At 35.7% G+C, this 19,360-nt stretch overlaps 2 long non-coding RNA genes across 2 annotated transcripts in view; one reads left to right on the top strand and one right to left on the bottom strand.

Moving 5' to 3' along the window:
* Nucleotides 1-9,805, bottom strand: part of LOC147845107 (uncharacterized) — a 133,132-nt gene extending 123,327 nt beyond the window's left edge. The window contains exon 1 of the long non-coding RNA XR_015484476.1: nucleotides 9,371-9,805. This is a non-coding gene — a long non-coding RNA (uncharacterized LOC147845107). The remainder of the gene's footprint in view (nucleotides 1-9,370) is intronic.
* Nucleotides 3,513-9,807, top strand: LOC141381942 (uncharacterized). The gene is made up of 3 exons (XR_015484521.1): nucleotides 3,513-3,542; nucleotides 4,787-4,936; nucleotides 8,614-9,807. It is a non-coding gene; the product is annotated as an uncharacterized LOC141381942 (long non-coding RNA).
* Nucleotides 9,808-19,360: the final 9,553 nt, after the last annotated feature.

Here is a 19,360-nt window from a genome sequence, read left to right as displayed (position 1 = left end):
AATTTGATTTTAGCTTCTGCTCTACTCAATGGGACTTCTAGATCTACTTCACTAATTCTGAGAGCTTGTTTGGCCAGAATGTCCACCTTTTCATTGCCTTCCACACCTACGTGGGCAGGAACCCAAATGAAATATACAGATTTGCCCATCATTTTAATATAATATGTCTTACAGAGTATGTGAACTCTATTAATTACTGCAAAACATCAGAATGTTATTTCGCATTACGTCCATATAGAAATGATTCAATCTTTCAACACTTAGTCTTAGTGGATTATATAAATTAAACAAAATTGTGTTAATGTTAGATCAACTTCAAATACTGAAAGTCTTTGTATGTGAGAGAGATAGCAGATGTTGTGTGAGGTGGAAAATGAAGGAGAAATGTATCATGTCATGACTGCAACAGTGAGTGGCAAAAAATACTGAAAAAAAAAGACTTTGCCAACAGATTAAAAACAAATCTTGATTCTATTATTTCTGAAACTCAGTCTGGGTTTATAAAAGGCCGCCATGTTTCTAATAACATAACATTAGTTTTGGATTTGCTTGATTATGCTGATTGTATTCATTCAGATGGTCTCATTCTTTTTCTTGATTTTTATAAAGCCTTTGATACGGTTGAGCACCAGTTTCTGTTTTTAAGCATTGAGGTTATTTGGATTTGGGGATACTTTTGTTAACACTATGGCTATGTTTTATAAAGGAATCAATAGTTAAGTGATTGTTAATTTTAATACTTCTAATGGATTTGATATTTTGTGTGGTTTTAGGCAGGACTGTCCAATCTCTTCCTTTTCATTTTTATTAGTTTTTATTAGTTCTTAAGCATTGTGCAAAATCAAGATTTGAAAGAAATTTCTGTTTTTGAAAGGGAGATTAAGATTTCACAATTGGCAGATGACACCACTTTATTTCTAAAAGATGACTCAAACGTATGAAAGGCTTTAAATTTAATTTCTGATATCTCAAGTGTTTCTGGTCTAAAGCTGAATATCTTCAAATGTGAGATAATGCCTGTTCATAATTTGAGTTAGGAATATATAGAAGATATCCTTGTTAAATCCACAATTAAATGGTTATTTATTTATGTTATTAAAAATCTTTTAGTGAGACAGCACTTGAATTTTTTTTGTCTAGGATCAGCAAAACTAAAAATATTCTTAATTCCTGGCTACAATGGGACCTGTCATTATATGGAAGAGGGTCTTTCTCATTTTGTATATCCGACTTTATCTTTATTTGTTGAAAACAAAGTGGCCAAAGAAATTAATACTGTTTTCTTGAAATTTATCTGGAAGAACAAACCTCTTAAATTAAAAAAGGTAGTTCTTTCTTATAGTAAAGCAGAGGGAGTGTAAATTTATTAGATTTTTCTGACACCATATACATTTTTAAAATTAATTGGATAAAGAGATGCCTAACCAATCCAACGTCTATTTGTTTTTTTTTTTGTTTTTTATTCCCAACTACTTTTTTTTAAAACAAAATCTGTAGTCTTTTGTTTCTTCTTAAATTTAATTATCTTCCCTACAAGCTATCTTTAGCTTTGTCTAAATTCCACCAGCAATGTCTGCTTGCTTGGAAGCTTGGTTATGTTCACAATTTTTCTCCCCACCGATTTTTCTTATGGAATAACCGAGATATTACAATCAGAAACAAATCATTATTTTTCCAAAGTTGGTTTAAAAATAACATTAATTGGATCCTTTGCTTGTTTGATGATGCAATAAAGATTCTTTCGTGAACCATTTATAACCTACCACTGTTTTCCAACTTCTCCTAATGAATTTAATAAAGTTGTTAGGCAATATCACCCGGTTTAGTTCACCTAGTTAAAAGTCACTGTACATTTAACTGTAAATTTGCTTTTTGAAAGTGTTAGTCTGAAACGTAACAATAGCTTTGTGCGTCAAATTTTCCAATGTAAAAGGAAAATTTCATCTAGAGGAAAGTTTTACTGAAGGTCTTTGGTTAAGGATATAGACTGGAATAGAACCTGGCTTTTACCTGGGAAATATTGCATTTTCCAACAAGGCAAAAGAAATGCATTTTAAAATTTTCCATAAAATCTACCCTGTAAAATTTAGTATTTACAGTTTTTCGGACATCGACAGCTCCTGTTCTTTCTGCAAACAAGCAGAGGAGACACTACTACAGTGGTGGCCAACCCTGCTCCTGGAGAGCCACCTTCCTGCAGATTTCAGTTGCTACCAATATCAAACACACCTGAACCAATTAATTAGGACCTGAACACCACGTGATAATTACAGGCAGGTGTGTTTGATATGAGTTGCAACTTAAATCTGCAGGAAGGTGGCTCTCCAGGAACAGGGTTGGCCACCCCTGCACTACTACATATGTTTTTTGATTGTCCAATATCCAAGCAATTTCGGTCACTTCTAAATTCTCACATATCTGCTTTTGCCAATGCTGTGAATTGCTTCAATTTAAAATAACATAATTTTTTTATATAATAACCCAAAAGCTAAATATCTGGAACGCATAATACATTTTTTTATCTTATATGGCATTATCTTATATTTTCATTCACTAACAGAAATTCACAAATAATTACCCATTCTTTGTTTATTTTAGAATATAATTTATTTATTTTTTTATTAATTAAAATCACTTTATCTTATTAGGAATAAAAAGAATCTAAGATTCCTGTAATATTATGCAGATGTATTTAAAGAAGATTATCGATTTTAGATGCTTTCCTTACGGTTATTTGTTTAGGTGTCATTGTAATTTCATTCATTTAATTTTGTTTGTTTAATTTAGTAATTTTATTATTATTATTATTGTTGTTAATATTTTAATTCTATTAATATTTTCCCTTTCTGTCTAATGATATTATTTGTATTTGTATGTGATTTTAGATATTTTTTTCTTATGACTATGTATATTATTGACCTTTTTAAAGATTTGTCTGACTTTGTTATGATGTTCTTATATTGTCAGTTCAAGCATTAATTGAAAAAAAAGTTATTCAACTGATTGATTAAAGTTTCAGGTTTTCATCCAATACTAAATGATGTACCTGCTGTTTAAAATATTAACTTTTATACAACGTAATACTATTTTACTCAAAATAAAGAGAACTATTGAACAACGTGCGTGTATTAAGTGTCTTAATGAAGGTTTAATTTATTAAATAGCAAAATTTCACTTCATTCTAAGTATACATCACTATATATAAGAAATGGAGTACTAGTTTTAATCAGCTCATTTGTGGCTGTTGTTTCTTGCTCGGACTTACCGGATTTCTTTTTGTTAATTACTTTCATATAAAGAAACTGTTGAAGAGAAGTTATTTTGTTTCTGTTCATAGTTTAATTTATTTTAAACAGGACATTTTTTATTGCTTTGTTAATTTTTAACAGGATAAAGTGTCCAAACGCAGAGAAAAACTATATATAATAAGTCATGACTCATGACTAAGAGTAAGTGGCAAAAAAAAAAAGACTTTTATTTTGGCGTGACTTGTGACGTCATAAGCCTGCGCCGCTCTCGCGCTGTGATTCAACTGGAGAAAGGTTTGGCTGTTTCTCAATTCCAAGAACGCAGAGAATGGACTTGCGTTCTTGTAGAGTGCGGTCTTGCCAGGTGTCCTCGGAAGAACGAACTCAGGAGACCGCGAGGGCAGAGAACGCGTCCTTTGAGAAATGGGATGCTGCGTTCTTCCTGATGGTCATGTGACCTTCACGCGTTTTAAATGGAAATTATTTAAACATTACAGCCTTCATACAACGATTTATTGTTTCCCCCTTCTTCAAAATATATACTTTGCATAAAAACATTATAAATATACTCTGCACAATATAAATAAAACAAATTTTAATACGAATTTCATCAACCAAACACCCTTAATGTGTTTATTCCTTTATTAAGATGTTGATGTTAATGTTTACTTACACCGTTTCATTTAGGGAAACTCCTGAGGTAAATAAGTGATATCTCTGAACTTTAATAATAAATCTAAATAAAATGCTGCGCTTCCCACCTCCAGTCGCAATGACTTCTGGGACTTCCAGAGCGAGCTCGCTGCTGAAGTCTGCATTGGTGCGTCCTCGATATCAAGAACACATCCGGGAAGTTTCACGCGTCCTCCGTACTTGCGGTCTTGAGTATTGGAACTGAACTTAGGCAGCTGATGATGACGTTTCACGAGAACACGAGGACGCAAGACCGCTGAAGAACGCATATTGAGAAACAGCCTTTGTTTTAAAGCGTTTAGCCTTATATAAAGCGATTGATTAAAGTTTCAGTGTTTTCATTTAGTGCTAAATTATGTACCTGTTGACAATATTATTTTAACCCTTATACAAAGTAGTACTATTTACTAAAACTTACAGTAATGAGGTCTATTTTTTGAATAAAGATAGGATAAACTTATTGTTCCGGAGAGGAAATTTGTCTTGTGCAAAAAAGTGCAATAAACAGACAATAAGATAAATAAAACAAACAAAACAATTAAGAAGATACTTGGATAAAGTAAAAGTGTGTATTAAGTGTTTTAATGAAAGTTTAATTGATTGAATAGCACTATGTCATTCCATAATAAATATACATCACTATATATAAGAAATGGAGTACTAGTTTTAATCAGGTGATCAGTGGCTATTGTTTCTTGATCAGACTTATCTGATTTCTGTTTGTTAATGACTCTCATATAAAGAAACTGTTGAAGCAAGTGTTGAAGAGAAGTTATTTTGTTTCTGTTCATTGTTTTATTTATTTTAAACAGGACATTTTTTTTTGTTTTGTTCATTTTAAACAGGATAAAGTGTCCAAACACAGAGAAAAACTCCTGCTGAAGCGACTGATCTCCACACTGTTATAAAGATGGCGTTTATTAAAGAGGAGAGTGAAGATGTGAAGATTGAAGAAACATTCACAGTCAAACAGGAAGATCTGCAGGAACAAACAGGTTGAATTTCATTCTCAAAGACCAACTCAGTCATTTATTCCTCATTCAGATATATTTTAATAATAAGAATACTAAATTAAATCCATCTTGCAGCCCTGAGTGTGCTGCCTAGTTCTCCTAAATGCACATAAGCACTCATTGAAAGACAGGAATGAGTTTCTTTCTTGTTGCTTGTTCTCAGGTCTTTTGTCATTATTTTATGTATTATTAGTCTCCCATTTTCTCTACCTTCTTAAGGTTGTTGCTTTTTTGTTCTCCTACTGTTTGTAAGGTGTCCTTGAGCACAAAAAACGTGCTTGGGCACTAATGTCGTTTTAAAATTATTATTGAACAAATGCTTATATTTGCGTGTCACACTCACTATACAAATTTATCAGGACTTACTGAAAATGGAAAGGATTGGAAGGACATTTGCTGTGCTCTATCATTGATAGGGAAAAGGAGACTCTTTGCTAGATTTACTTTGTATCCAGAAGCATTTCCAAATTCTGAAATTATTGTAAGAGCTTTTGGAATACATGTATCTGGATTTGACAGAAAAAGAAGATTATCCGCATATAGCAGGAACTTATGTTTGTGTCCCTCTCTGAAAATTCCTTTTAAGCCATCTGAGTTCCTTAATACGTCTGCAAAAGGTTCAATAGCAATGTCAAAGAACAGGTGGTAGCCCTGTCTTGTTCTTCTAGAGAGTGGAAAGCCTTTAGAAATTATATTATTTGTTTGAATAATTGCTTGGGGTCTGGAATATAAAATTTTAACTAAGGAACAGAATCCAGGATCAAAACTAATTTTTTAAGTGCTGTAAATAAACAGATATACTCTATTCTATCAAATGCCTTATGGGCATCTAAGGAAATTAGGACCTCTGGATTGGTATTATTTTTTTGGTGAATAAATAATATTTAAATAAGCGATGAAGGTTGTAAGATAACTGTCTCCCAACACAGCAGAGTAAGCTGATCGGACGATAAGATTCACAGTTAAGTGGATCCTTAATCTTTTTAAGAAGTACTGTTATAACAGTCGATCTCATGGAGGGGGGGAGTGATTCCGAAACAAGAGCTTCAGCAAATACCTTGCATAACAGGGGTGTTCACTTGGCAGTAAACTTATTATAAAACACGGATGGGAAGCCATCGGGGCCTGGTGCTTTTCTGGTTTTCAATTTTTCGATAGCATTTTCAATTTTAGAAGGTGTTAAATTTAATTCTAATGCCAACTGATCTGAATCACAGAGGGATGGTAATTCTAAATAATTAAAAAAAGCTCTTAATATGTTCAATTTAGTTTACCTCAGAGCTGTAAAAAATTTTATAGAAGTTTTTTGATTGATCATTAATTCTCTGTTGATCAGTAATAAGGCTGCCATCATCCTTACTAACTGCTGCTAAAAAACCAGCTGCTGAGGATTGTGTCAGTTGGTAACATAATAAACTGCCAGCTCATTTCCCATGTACACAATGAATCTAGCGGGATCTTATGTGGAGATCCTCGATATTTTCACCTGAGGGAGTCATATTCCGCTTGCAGAAGTCTTTTCTTATGGAGCTCTTCGGAAGGTGATGTTAAGAGTAGCTGATCAATTGTATTAATTTTATTTATAATCTCTGTAAGCCGTTTTGATTTTCACTATTTAAATTTTAATTGCACTAGCTTGATCTAAAATTTGTCCTCTTATATACGTTTCTGAGTATCCCATAGGATGCTATAACTTATCTCTGGGGATTCCTTTGTCTTAAGGAAGAAATCAATTTGAGCATCAACAAATTTTACGAAATCGTCATCTGCCAAGAGTCTTGAGTTAAACCGCCATGTACGTTGGGGGATTACATTGCCTGGAAAACATAGCTTTAGTGAGACTGGACAATGGTCTGAAATAACAAAACTACCATACTCTACTGCTGACATTAAGGGAAGTAACAACTTGTCCAGGAGAAAATGATCAATCCTGGAATAGGTTTGATGCACTGGTGAATAGAGGGAAAATTGCTTGGAAGATGGATATTTAAATATCCAGAGGTCACTTACACCATATGTCTAAAGGAAGGAATTGATACATTGTGCTGGCTGTCTTAATGTATTACTCGAAGAGCTAGAGCGGTCCAAAATTGGGTGCAAAACACAATTTAAATCCTCCTAAAATTAAATTGTGTGTCGACTAGGCAAAATTGAAAATAAATTACTGAAAATTTTTTCATTGTCCCAATTAGAAGCATACACATTAGCCAGGACTACAGACATGTTTAAACGTTTACCTTGGATTATTATGTATCTGACATTTTTATCCAACACATTTGACTCCAAAACAAAATGTAAATTTTTATGTATGAGTACAGCAATGCCCCTACTTTTGCTATTGAAGTTAGAATGATATATTTGTTTATGTATAACGTCCTATATTAAGTTTAGAATAGTCTTTTTTCAACAGATTTGTCTCCTGTGAATATACAATATCGGATGTTTACTTATTAAGATATACTAACACCTTGTTTCGTTTTGCTGGGTGATTTAGCCCCTGCACATTCCAACCGGTAAAGTGTGTCTTTACTCCACCCATTTTATGGAGGGCTGTCAAAAACATTTATCAGTAGCATATAAAAGGAATCTGGGTTTTGTATGTAGGGGATGTGTGGGGGAGAGAGGAAAAAAAGAGAGAAAAAAAATGGGGGTGATCACACATATACTTATAAACATGAAACAACACAATATTAAAACCTTGCATATAAACTTGCACACACTTCCAGCTACTCCCTCTCTTAACTAGCTTACCATGTGGGATCTCACATAAAAAATAAATCCATTGGAACAGTTTTTGATGTTTTACTACAAAACTACACCATTATTGACAAAATATACTTGAGAGCTAGAAATAACAACGAACATGTGCTAAAGTGGTCATTTAAAAGTTAACCGGAGAGTGACATTAACATTTGTATTGTATTGTAGAATATCCTCTTTTTTTTTGAAAAAGTTGTGGCATTTAATCAAGAAGGTGCGTTGCAGTTATTTGTCGTCCACTGGTTTGCTGCATAGAGTGATTTGAGCGGGGAGACCTCTCCTCAAGATCTTCGCTTTGGTCTCAGCAGAGCCAGCTTCTTTCTTTCACGATACTAAACTCTTTCTCCAGGGTAGTAAGAGAGTCGGAGTATCCACCCAACACAGACTCCAGACCAGTCACTCGCTCTTTCGCTGCTTCCACTCTGGCGTTTACCACTCTTCCACTTCCACTCTTGCTTTTTCCAAGATAGAGGCGCGTGCACACGCTGCGGCTTCTCTCTTTTCCGACAAGACAGTGTTTTTGTGTTCTTTGTCATGTACGTGGCAGTGTTATTGTACGTCCTAGCCGCGTGGGAGGATCTGAACTTGGCTAGCGGCTAACCCACACAAACCTGCTATCCCCTTCATTCTAGCGAACGTAGGCTTGCTAGACAACAAACTGGACTATAGCTGTCTACTTCGTTCATCTTAAATGACTGTAAAGAACTATTGTGCATTTGTGTTTACGGAAACTTGGCTCAGTGACAACGTTCCGGACATTGCTGTTCCAGCCTTCATACTAATGTAGTCTGCAATTACTGCTCGCCACTGGTGGAGTTTATGGTTTTAAAGTGCCGGCTGTTTTATCTACAAAGGGAATAAACAGCCATACTGCTTTTCTCTGTTTACATCCCTCCCAGCTCTAATGCCAACAATATGAGAGAGGCGCTGAAAGACCTGTACCTGGACATCAGTGAGCAGCCTACAGCCCACCCAGATGCTTTTCTCATCCTGGCTGGGGACTTTAACCATGCAGACCTAAAAAGTGTGTTTCCAAAAATACACCAACACATACACTTTTCAACACGGGGCAATAACACACTGGGCTTTGTTTACACCACACAGAGAGGAGCTTACAGCTTGTGATGCAGCAGATTAAGTCTGTCCTGCCCCCCCACCTTGGACCCCTTTCAGTTTGCATATCGGTCCTACCACTCAGCGCTCACAAAAAAAAAAACTCCTACACCCGAATGCTGTTCATAGACTTCAGTTCAGCATTCAACACTATCATCCTTCAACAGCTCACTCAAAAACTGGTCCAGCTGTCAAAGTTACATCTCTCTGTGTAACTAGCTGCTGGATTTTCTCACTGGAAGACCACAAGCAGTACGGGTCGGCAGTAACATATCTAGCACCATCACTCAACACTGGGGCCCCTAAGGGATGTTGAGCCCTATCCTCTTCACTTTTCTGATTCATGACTGTGCACCATCTCACAACTCTAATCTTTTCATGAAGTTTGCGGATGACACAACTGTGGTGGGTCTCATGTACAAAAACAATGAGAAAAACTATAGAAGCAAGGTGAGCCGTCTAGCTGAAAGACAGCTTCATCCATCAGGCTGTCAGGAAGCTGAACCCTCTCACAACTCTGCCACCACTCCCCTCTCCCTCCACACGCACCTTTGGACTCTGACACACATGAAAACACACACACATGCACACATTCATCTGCACTGGTCACTTTATGTAACATTGGTCTACCAGTTAGACACATCATACTACATTTACATATATTATGACACTGTCACTTTGTCATAATCATCATGTGCACAAGCCTTTTTGCACTATATACTGTTCTTTATCAGCACAACTCTGGTTTACAATTTTTTTATTTCGTATGTATATTTTTAGACTACGCTTTAAATATATTTTTAGACCACATTTTATGTACAATTGTATATATTGTAAATTTAGATTTCTTTTTCTTAAAACTCTACTTTTTATATTAATAATATATGTTAGGCACCTAGGGTCTGAGAGTAACGTAATTTTGATTCTCTGTATCTCCTGTACATGTGGCTGAATTGACAATAAAGCTGACTTTGACTTGACTTTAAACGTGGTCCAGCATTGCATAACTGTCCGAAGCAGGTCAATTTGATTGCAAAGTTCATTTGACTGTGCAACGGCCTTTTCTTCAATTTTAGCAATCAAGTTGCCTTTTAGTGCATCAATAGCTTGAAGAACTGCACTGTTATCACTCACCCGCGCCATCTCTTTCTTAGGTGCAGCTTGCACTTCGGGGTTAGCATTAGCATGGAGGCTAGTAGCGGATTCTGCCTCTCGATGGTTGCTTCAGCCTTTATTTATCCTGATTCAAGTTAAATTATGCTCAGAGCAGCTAGACTCTGACACTTAAACGCTTATTTTCCAGTACAGGTATGTTTAAGGTATGAGTATTTAGGATAAGAGCAATATTAAACAAAATTAAGTTTCATGTGAGAACCTCAACATTTTGCGTCTTCACATGGCCGGTAGTCCAAAACAAACAATATAAAAATAATCACAATGAAACAAAATCCTCAGCACTTATAACTCAAATGAAAGTGAAAGGAAAAAATTGCAAATGATTTTAGGCCAGCAGGTTCATCAGATTTAAAAACAGGGAAAAGTAATAATGATAATAATAGGACGGGGAGAAAACAAAACAAGAGAAATAAAATGAGAATTTGGGTAAAGAAAACAAAAACTTTTGGTTCTTACCCACGGAGCGGAGGGGTAAAATGAAATGCTTTTGGTAGCTGACTCCATGTCAGCGAGATAAATCGGTAAGTTGATTTTTTTCAGGACACACTGCACTGAAGTCTTTGGTGATGCACTCGTTCACAGACGTCACGAGCACTTCAGTAACAAGACGGCAATCTTTGCTCTGTTGCTTCAATACATACTTTCGCTTTTTGTTTCTCAAAGCCAATCGTTAAGTTTACAATGCTCGTCTCGACCCGGTTTCTCTACTCGTTTCCCCGCGCTGGAACAGTTCAGTCAAGCTGCCCAATTAAACATTCCTCCTCTTCCTTTAAACTCTCACCCATTTCCTTTTTGCCGTCCCATGGGTGGAGACCAATTAAACAATGTTGACTGTCGTCACAGAAAACACCAAAAATCATAAATGCATGATTATATGCCTTCATGGCTTTGCAATCAAAAAAAATTTGTTAAAATAGAGGACAATGAAAAAAAACAGCCATGAATATAATGAAAAGGGAGTAAATTTGCCCATTGTGTATTGAGATTTAAAAAAAAAAAAAAAAATTTTAAAGCATTTACCCAGAATATGTCAAAATAAGATGCCCCCAAGTATCAGTCCGTTTGCTGAAATGCAGAGAAAGTTTTGGCCAAATTAAGCCTCAAAATCACCCCAGAATTGATGAAAATGACCCAACAGCACACAAGGGGAAAGGTGCACAATCCAGCCTTTATGCAGATGGTGTACAGGTATGATTCATGTCTGCGAGGCAAATATTCAGCTGTTTGTTCAGCTGTGACCCCAGAACTTTTTTCTGATGCGCTTACCAGTCAGGCACAAAATGAACAAGTATTCACTGTCTTCAGGGCTCGAAATTACAACCATTTTGGTCGCATATGCGGCCAAAATTTTCTCTATGCGACCTCAAAATATATTTGGGAGCATTTGTGCGAGTGCAAAAAAATTGCTGTGTGTGACCAGTTTTTACTGCAAAATGTTCAGCACATGCACAGATTCGGGAGATATTCACGCTGAATGCATCTTTGCACTTGAAACGCAGCGCTCAGGAATGGTTTAAAACAGTTGTCATGTCAACTTGCTGCAGTAAACAAAGCCAAGTTCGTAATGCTTGCCCGCCTTTGGGCTCTACCTATTGGCCCACTGCTCTATAACTGAATGCAAATGGATTGGTTAATATCAGCTGTCAATCACAATCACTCAACGCCTTCTGGCTTGGGATGACAGGGAGAGCTACAACCCCGAAAAATTGTAAAGCGCTGTCCATGTAACCATGGCATCTAAAGTTACAAATAACGACACATCTTAGTAATGATCCTGTGCTGAATGTTAATCCACCATCTACACTTTTCAAAGAGTAGATAAAAGACTTCAATTGGCTTCAAGTCCGCTATGAAAAGTCAATTTTCAGCTATCTGTTTGCCACATCTAGCACGAGAGCTTCTGTTTAATCCTTCATTTAATCGGCAGATGCTGTCCGCCGTGCAAGTGGCAGCTGACAGTCACATATAATCTTACATATAATCCTACAATGACAGTCACATATAATCTTAACCAATGTCCCCAGTCTGAGCCGATAGGAGCCATGATAATTAGTTCACCTTTTGAGTCTTCTGGTTGTTGAGTCGTTCGTTCATCACGTGACAGAATAACTCAAACCCGAGGACTCGAGAGTTGAATAGATCAATTCTTTTTTTTTTTGGCTCTAAACGCATATGATTGGCCCGTGATGAACGAATGATTCAAACCCGAGGACTCGAGAGGTGAACAGATCAATTCTTTTTCTTGCTCTAAATGCATATGATTGGCATATAAATGCATATGATAGGCTGTAGTCTTTCATGTGGTGAACAAACGACTCGGTAGAGGACTCGAAAAATGAACTGATCTTGTCTCGCACTACACATCGTGCACATGAGCGAATTAATGAATCTTTTAGTTAATCCGAGTCATTCATTCATTTTGTCACATAACATGAAAGAAAGCATAAGAGATGAGTTATTTAATAAATCAAATAGTCTTTGTGAATAGTTTTGTAACATGATGCTGCCAGCATTAGACACTTAAACACTGTTTAATTGTTGTTTATTGTTTTATTATTATTATTATTTCACCAGAAAAGCTTTTATAACAAATCAGATTACTTTATAAATCACGACAATAAAATAAGCAAAAGAAAAACAAAATAGTGCACATCAAGCTAGGCTTTTTAATAAATAAAAACAAGCAAGCTTTAAATTAAATAACGTGTTTGTGCCATAAAATCTTTATATGAAATATGGCAACTCTTCCCAGTAGATGTTTTTATGAAACAGCAATTTAAGTGAAAGATAATACATATAAAAATACAAAAGCCACAGAGCCTAATGAGCTTAACAACTTGACTTGAGAATAGAACAGTGCATTTAAAAAAAATTTAAAATTAAATAAGCTTTAAAACAACATTGTGTGGCTTTACTTGTTGGACTTGGCTTAAAGTTAATAACACAAGCTCTGAACCTTTGATAGGCTGAGTCTGTTTCTTCTTTTGTCATTAGTTGTTGTCGCAGGATAAAAGATGCTAAATGAGTAAATGCAAATGCAAACTTTCTTTATACAAATATTAGACCAACACATAAAGTCTGCATAGAAAAACATTAAACAAAAATGGGGTATAAATGAACAAACTACAAATCACTTGTAATTGTAGAATTTAATTAATCTATCACCTAGCTTAGTTTGTTTTCTGATAGCAAGCCAGCAAATAGACAAATCAATATATACTAGATATAAACCACATATCCAGTAGGAAAAAAGCAGCAATAACTTAGTGACAAAAGGACAGACCTTTTTTATTTCTTAGAAAATGCTTTTTAAGTTCACATTGTTTGATGATTTTATGAAAAGTTTAAAATATGATCATATGATGCAACAAAAATTTTGTTTTACATAAATATTATTGACTGAGGTTCTCGTTACAGTGTACAGTGGAGCTACAGTTTAAGATCAGATATGCACATAATAATGTAAGGATGGCTATATCTCTCCATAATAATAAACCCTGAAACTGTTATGGAACTCCACACGAGACAAGAGCATGAGAATGGTCAGTCACTAAAACAACTTTCTAATGTGAGAAGAAGATTCAGGTTGTCTCGATCATGCATCCTGAGCCCCCCTCTTTGCCCTGGACTTTACCTTCTCCACCAGAGCAGCTCACTCACATTCCACACAGAATGTTTAAATTCTTAATATGGTGTATCTTGTGGCTTTATATTCATGTTTGGTGTGATTTAAAATGTCTCTGTGTGATTGGTAAAGTGGTCTTAATTTTACTGTAATATTTTACAATCTCCTTTATATCAGTTAACTTGGGTTTTGACTTTGATATGATCTTTGCCAGATGCTCCACTACAAGGAAAATGGTCTTCGCATCAACTCATGACCAGGCCAGAGTCTCGGTGAAGCTTTTATTGTCTTGAATTTATGATGATTTGAGTATTTAGGCAAAGGGTGCAGAAGTGTCCGAGTGATCCTGTAGACAGGATACCCCATTGCAGGTTGTGAGTCTCTGAGCTCTGCATCAGGACTTATATGCTGCAACGTATTTCTACATGGTCAGGTATTCCTCTTTAACTCTTAAATGTATCTTTGAGTAATTGATGTTGTACAATCTTGATTGACTTATTTTGTTTAATTATGTGAACTGGAATGGAAAATCTTTTCCTGACAAATAAATGTAAAATTCTTGTTTAACTCTAATATCTCCTGAAATCATTTAAATCTAGTAGATTGTTTAGGCTGATGTTTCCGCAGTCTACGACCAGGATTATTCATACATTCAGGCGCAATGGATGGAGCATAGGCACAGAATTAGAGACTTGTTGATTTCTGACAATCACTGATGATATAATCTAGGGACTAAATCAAACTTTCTTTAAGTATGTGCAAGCATGGGGCGGCCTATTATTACTTAAAGGAAATTAGCTTATCTGCTAAGAATTGGAACTGGCGAAGATATGTCCGTGTGCAGATGAAACTGCCCAGCCATACTGACTCTAAGCGACTTTGAGTGAACGATGAAACATTAATTGAATATAAGGATTTATTAGGTTAATAAATCTAAATTAGACCTAATCACAACCTATAAGGTAATCAGCTTGAATTAGATGAATCTAAAATTATTATAAATTGGAGTCAGATTAAAATTCAGAGCTAGAAACAAATTAAAATAAATTACAACGAATAAAAATATTTCTTTTCACATGTGCTAAAAGGTTTACACGCATTTAACCTTCACCCATGCTGTTAGCTCCGTCATGGGACTAATAGATGGACCCTCACATGTGTGTGTATTTATATAGTTTATAACCATAATAGTTCTACAGTTTCTTCTATTTCACTTGTTGATTTCTATTTTATTGCGCATTTTATTTAAATAGTGTATTTATTTTGTTAAAGAGTCCATATTATGGGTTTTTGAAAATGCCCTTCCATGTAGTGTGTAACAGCTCTAAGTGAAGTGAAATATGCAGCTAAGGCTTAAATCTGTAAGTGTACAATGTTTAAAACTGTTGATTCATCTATAAAAGAGTCGACTCATAGTGCTTCAAATGAGTCGTCTTGATAACGGGTCATTAGGTGTTTTGTGATGACGTATCTACGAAACACAAGTAGTTGCGTGCGCAAACCCGGGAGATTTGAAACCTGCGGCCTCACCTACTAGCACAAAAAAAAAAAGCCACACACACACACACGCGCGCGCAGGTCGAATGTGACGTCACACTGTGCAGATGGATATTATTGAGTCTCTACCCAAAGATGAAACCTCAGCATTAGCCCAGCCTTGAGCAGTTTGAGTGCTTCTGGAAACTTCATGCTTTAGACTGGGTGTATATTACATGCTTAATATTCTATTTTTAGACTGTGTGTGTGTGTGTGTGTGTGTGTGTGTGTGTGTGTGTGTAGGCCTATTATTATTTAAAATAAAATTTAAAATAAAAATGATTATATTATGTAAAAAATATTATTCTTTATAATTATATCCAGTTCCCCTAAAACTTTGCTTAAATACCATATACATTTATTAAATAAATAAAACCAAAAAGTAAATAACTGTTTAGTCTGACAAGTTTTCAGGACATATCAAATTTCAGCACAACACTAACTAACTTTTCTCAATCACACACACACACACACACACACACACACACACACACACACACACACATGTACACACTCTCACTAACACACTCACTCTTGTACATGCTCTCTCTCACACACACCTACATTCTATCTCATTTCAATCAGAATGACTTTTTTAGCATAATTGGAAATGATACAATGTTGCCAACACAAACACATAGACATCTCACAGACACATGTACATGCTCTCACTTACAAATATAAGCCCTCTCTCTCTCACACACACACACACACTTCTACATGCTCTCTCATGAACATGTACTGGCTCTCTCTCTTACACACACTACTACATGCTGTCTTTCACTCACACACACACACACACACACACACACACACATATGTGTTATACACATATTTGTTATACACACATATATAATGATACTTATGATACTTATTAATATAATTTTACGTGCTCATTAGGCTAACGATAGGTGGTTGCATTATTATTATTTGGTCATGAAGGTATTAATTGTTTTAAATAGTTTTTTAGCTAATAATGTTTGTGATGTCATACATGCTACAAAAGGCTTTTGAAGCTGACAAGACGTGGAGCAACCATGACCAGAGCGTTTCAGAGAGAAGGTGTCTCTCAAAATGCAGTGGCCCAGCTCGCTGCAATTGCAGAGCTGTACTTTGCTAACAGGGACCAATTTAACAGAATCAGCTTCACACCAGGAAAATTAACAGAGTTCGCTCAAAAGGGTTGAGAGCTCATTTTTGGAGACTTTTGCATAAAGGTTGTATCAATGAAAAGGAAGGGTTCACTTTTGTCTTTTTATCTGAGTAAGTGATTAGAGTAGATTTGCTATCTCACTTATTGTTAAGGCCATGTTTATTGTATGTTTCTTTGTTCAATAATGCTCCTGTTTACTGTTGCTAAAATGTAGAAGCAAAAACCTACAGCACAATAAGCTTAGCTTATACAGTTGAAATCAGAATTATTAGCCCCCTTTTGATTTTTTTTCCCTTTTTTAAATATTTCCCAAATGATGTTTAACAGAGCAAGGAAATTTTCACAGCTTGTCTGATAATATTTTTTCTTCTGGAGAAAGTATTATTTGTTTTATTATGGCAAGAATAAAAGCAGGTTAAAAAATTTTTAAAGCCATTTTTGGGACAAAATTATTAGCCTCTTTAAGCTATTTTTTCGATAGTCTTCAGAACAAACCATCATTATACAATAACTTGCCTAATTACCCTAACCTGCCTAGTTCACCCTATTAACTTAGTTAAGCCTTTAAATGTCACTTTAAGCTGTATAGAAGTGTCTTGAAGAGTATCAAGTAAAATATTATTTACTGTCATTATGGCAAAGATAAAATAAATAAGTTATTAGAAATGGGTTTTTAAAACTATTATGCTTGGAAATGTGCTGAAACAATCTCCCCTCCATTACACAGAAATTGGGGGGAAAAAATAAACAGGGGCGCTAATAATACAGGGGGGCTAATAATTCTGACTTCAACTGTAATGCCAAAGGAAAAAAAATTGACATCGGATGCAAATTTTTAAAATTCCGACTAAATTAATTAATTTTCTTTTCAGCTTAATCCCTTTATTAATCTGGGGTTGCCACAATGGAATGAACCACCAGCTTATCCAGCAACTTCCATGTTTTACACAGCAGATGCCCTTCCCGCTGCAATGCACCACTGGGAAACATCCAAGCACACACATATTTGAGCCTACTCAATTTACCTGTACCACATGTCTTTGGACTTGTGGAGGGAACCGGAGCACCCAGAGGACACCCACGCGAACACAGGGAGAACATGCAAACTCCACACAGAAATCCCGCCTGACCTAGCTGAGGCTCGAACCAACGACCTTCTTACTGTGAGGTGAACATTCTACCCTCTGCGCCACCACATTGCCCGCCATTTGAATTGTTTTTCTAAAATTAGTTTTTTTTTTCAGCCTACTGTTTGAAAGATAATGAAAAAAATATTTGCCACAAAAAAAGTTTAATTGCAGAACTGAGACTTAAAAAAAATATTCATTTTAGAAAAAAAATGTATATGGTGGCTGCATGGTGGTGCAGTGGGTAGCATGTTTGCCTCACAGCAAGGAGGTCACTAGTTTGAGCCTCGGCTGGGTCAGTTGGTGTTTCTGTGCTGATCATCTCCCGATGTTTGTGTGGGTTTCCTCTGGGTGCTCTGGTTTCCCTGACAAGTCCAAAAACATGTGGTACAGGGGAATTGGGTAGGCTAATTTGTATGTAGTGTATGAGTGTGTGAATGAGTGTATATGGTTGTTTTCCAGTGATGGGTTGCAGCTGGAAGGGCATCTGCTGCATAAAACATATGCTGAATATGTTGGTAGTTCATTCTGCTTTGGCGACCCCTGATTAATAAAGGGACTAAGCTGAAAAAAATGAATGAATATATGTTATATGGAAATTAAAGGTTTTGCATCTGAACTCTTCAAATGTAACAATTGTTTTTAGTTGTCCTGAAGTAAATGTTTTCCTCAGCTTAATTATCTGGGCTGTTTATTTTGTTTTTTGACAGCAATACATTAAAAGCAGTTGGACAAACTAATGACTCTGGTATTTATTTTTATGTTCTTGTATGTGTGGTGCTGTTGTGTGTCTTCAAATACTTGCATCAGTGTTGCTACTACCTGTCTGTTGACTATCTGCTGAACATTTACAGAATAGTAACCATGCTGTCTGTGATGTTGGCTCCTTACAGTCATTCACCAGCATTTCTTAATTTTTCACTTCATATTGATGGGCCTAGTGTGACAACAGATGAGCAGATAAATGTAACTTGAAGTAAACTAACTGTCTACTGAAAGTTGGGTTAAATGTAACGAATAGTTGGTTGAAGACTTTTCAAGTGCAAATGCATGTATGAAATTTTTACCTAACCCTAACTTTATATTTGTTTAAAGTTCATTTTAAATTATGTTGTGTTGCTTCTTATAGGCATCTGAATGTTTACTAAAAGTCTATTGATAAACTGATTAACAACTACATGCAGACAATGACAACAAAAAAATCTTGATGGTAAATTTTCTGAAAACTTGTTTAAGATTTGTTGCATATCTACTAATACACTGTAATACACTACAACCTAATTAGGTAGCATGTAACTTATCAAAAGTTTAATAAATGTTGAGGATTTGTTGCATATCTACTAATACTCTGTTGAACATCTGTTGAAGATTTGTTACATATCTACTGATAGATTGTTGACCATCTAGAACTTATTTTGGTAACACAACTTACTAAAAGTTTAATAAATGTTTACGTGTTGTAAAAATTGTAATGATTGCCTAAGAACATTTAAAAGACAATCTACAGATACTACCCAGATGAGAGTAAACAGATAAGAACTTGAAAAGTAACTTATGGTCAACAGACTATCTAAAGGGGGACCATCAAAATAAAGTGTTACCATTAAGAGAAGATTGTATCCTGGCACAAACATAGAAGATGGAACAAGGTTTGTAAAAAACAGATTTCCAGAAGAGATGGTCTTCTTACCATACAGTACCAAAATCGAGACGGCTGAAGGGCCACAGCACTTTAGAGTCATGCACACCAATCAGGTAAAAACCTGTGGACTACGCATGAGCTCAGACCATGTGATGAAGGAATGCCCAGAATTCAGGTGCTTCAAATGTGACGAAAGGGGACATTTCGCTAGGACCTGTACAGCTGTGTTGGGCCCGGATTGTAAATTGGCCCTAATACCTGCAGGGAGCTTGTC

The sequence above is a fragment of the Danio rerio genome, chromosome 4 (assembly GCF_052040795.2).
Source record: "Danio rerio strain M-AB ecotype USA chromosome 4, GRCz13ab, whole genome shotgun sequence".
In the NCBI taxonomy this organism is placed as follows: Eukaryota; Metazoa; Chordata; class Actinopteri; order Cypriniformes; family Danionidae; genus Danio; species Danio rerio.
Note: the sequence above shows the minus strand (reverse complement) of the source record. Positions and strands in the feature narration are given on the sequence as shown.